Source organism: Tenrec ecaudatus, chromosome 7, assembly GCF_050624435.1.
Source record: "Tenrec ecaudatus isolate mTenEca1 chromosome 7, mTenEca1.hap1, whole genome shotgun sequence".
In the NCBI taxonomy this organism is placed as follows: Eukaryota; Metazoa; Chordata; class Mammalia; order Afrosoricida; family Tenrecidae; genus Tenrec; species Tenrec ecaudatus.
This window is the reverse complement of record NC_134536.1, coordinates 103,680,250-103,683,030: the sequence shown is the minus strand read 5'-3', so window position 1 is coordinate 103,683,030 and position 2,781 is coordinate 103,680,250. Positions and strand designations below refer to the sequence as shown.

General features: G+C 44.7%; 1 pseudogene; it reads left to right on the top strand.

The window, feature by feature from the left end:
- The first annotated feature begins 522 nt into the window (after positions 1–522).
- Positions 523–1,418, top strand: LOC142452879 (ADP/ATP translocase 2 pseudogene; annotated as a pseudogene).
- Positions 1,419–2,781: the final 1,363 nt, after the last annotated feature.

Here is a 2,781-nt window from a genome sequence, read left to right as displayed (position 1 = left end):
ATGACTCTTGTTTACTTTGATGGTCATATTTGACAAAAACAAAAAGCAGAACCAACCAGAACAATAACAAAAAACAAACAAAACAAAAAGAAAAACATTTCATTGTAATTGTAATACCATTTAATGATGAATTGTTACAAGATTTGTAAGAGTTCCCCCCAATAAAATGATTAATACAAAATAAATTTTAAAAATAAATAAATAAATAAGTATTGTCAATCATCCCTTTAAATTAGGTCTCCTCTTATTTTCTATCATTGTTGAAACTCCTCATCCAGTGGAGTTAAAGGACTGACATGCTAGATTGTGAGGTTACTCCTTGTCCTTTGCTTTAAAAGGATGCTCTGGTATAGTTGGTAAACTAAACCAAGATCTACCAGATATACTCAAGTATGAGCCTGCCTGAATGTCAGCCGAGGCACCTAATTTTACCATAAAAACTGCATTAAGCCCAGAGCCCCGGAGTCAGAGCCGGTTCCAGTTCCATCTAAGTGGTCGCCCGTCACCTCGTTCTCTTCCAACATGACAGATGCCGCTGTGTCCTTCGCCAAGGACTTCTTGGCAGGTGGAGTGGCCGCGGCTATCTCCAAGACGGCAGTAGCACCCATCGAACGGGTCAAGCTGCTGCTGCAGGTGCAGCCCAACAGCAAGCAAATCACCGCAGATAAGCAGTACAAGGGCATCATCGATTGTGTGGTTCGTATCCCCAAGGAGCAGGGAGTCCTGTCTTTCTGGCGTGGTAACCTGGCCAATGTCACCCGATACTTCCCCACCCAGGCTCTCAACTTTGCCTTCAAAGATAAATACAAGCAGATCTTCATGAGTGGTGTGGACAAGAGGACCCAGTTCTGGCGCTACTTTGCAGGGAACCTGGCATTGGGCAGTGCCACGGGGGCCACATCTTTGTGCCTTGTGTACCCTCTTGATTTTGCCTGTACCCGTCTAGCAGCTGATGTGGGCAAAGCCGGTGCCGAATGGGAGTTCAAAGGCCTCGGTGACTGCTTGGTTAAAATCTCCAAGTCTGCTGGAATGAGGGGCCTGTCCCAGGGCTTCCCCGTGTCTGTGCAGGGGATGACCATCTACCGGGCTGCCTACTTCGGCATCTATGACACCGCAAAGGGAATGCTTCCGGATCCCAAGAACACCACATCTTCGTCAGCTGGATGATTGCCCAGTCCATCACAGCCATGGCTGGGTTGACTTCCTACCCATTTGACACCGCTTGTCGCCGAATGAGGATGCAATCGGGGCGCAAAGGAACTGATATCATGTACACCGGCACGCTGGACTGCTGGAGGAAGATCGCTCAGGATGAAGGGAGCAAAGCATTCTTCAAGGGCGCCTGGTCCAATGTGCTCAGAGGCATGGGTGGTGCCTTTGTGCTGGTCTTGTATGATGAAATCAAGAAGTACACATAAGTTATTTCCTGGTTTGTTTCCCCCGTGAATGGGCATGTTGTATTATATAACACATCTCAAGCATTCTTGGCAGACGGTTGGCTGTCTAGATCAATGGCAACTACCTATTGATTGAAAATGGGAAGCAATAATATTCATCTGACCAGTTTTCTTAAAGCCATTTCCACGATGATCATGATGATGATGGGACTCAATTCTATTTTTTTATTTCAGTCACTCCTAATAAATAAATAAATTTGAAGAAATAAAAAGTATCTGAAACACACACAAAAAAGCTGCATTAAAAATGTACTGAAACACTTGGCTTACACCGAGTCTATATGGTCATTTGTCCTCTCCTGACTCCTGGGGGGGGCGATTCACATCATTCACAATGGGGCGGGAGTCAGTTTGCGTTCCTTTCATCCCTTTAGTTTGAAGATTGAGGCCCAGATTCTTGCTACCATGTTATGTGCCCTTGTGTGAGGCAGGCCCTCGGTGCACTTCTTTGACTTGGCCTGTAGCTGGCCTCCACTCGGCCTTCTTCCTGAAGAGAGCGCACGCACGGCTCACCCTCGCTGTCTGACAGAGGCTACCATTTGATCTGAGTTAGCTAGCTTTCATTTTTTTGTGCCAAAAAGATCAATATCAAAAGTTTGACTAGTTGTAACTTTTTAATATCTGTTGTTTATTTTAAGAGCGTTGCTATCCTCTTGCACTTAAACTGCGCATGACATGGGTTAGATAACTTCTTATACCTTTTGTGAAAGGTCTAAAAGAGATCTTTTTCAGGGAAATAACCCACTTCATTGAAGTGTTCAGTGGTTTGGTTTCAAATACGTTCTCTAGAACAAGCACCGATTGAAAACCCAAACCAGCGTCTTCTGAGACCATTCAGACTTAGGGTGACCCTGTAAGTTCAAGCTCTGGTTAAATTAAAATGCCTAGTGGACCTACCCCTTACTATTGGACAGTCCCAGTAGCTGATAGTTTGCACTTCAAAATAGTCAACATTCTACCCTCTGATTATTTTCTGTGTTGATGATGTGCCTGTGACAGTAATAAGTGTCAGACCGTGAGGTGACAGTAATGCTCGCTGTGAGGGTTAAGGTCGTGTGACAACTTGACCGGGCCATGATTCGCAGAGCTTTGGCAGTGATGTAATATGATAGTTACACAAAGATGTGGTAGGCAGTGGTGCAGTGATGTAATTTGGTAGTTATGTGTAATGTTATGGTTTGGCAGTGATGAAAGGCTGTTATTTGGCAGCATGTAACAATGTAATTACCCACCATGTTGTGAGTGGATGTGGTCATCTTCCATTTTCACATAATGCTAGATTTTGCATCATGGCCTAGTCTTGGCAGCCCGACCATGTCAGAAA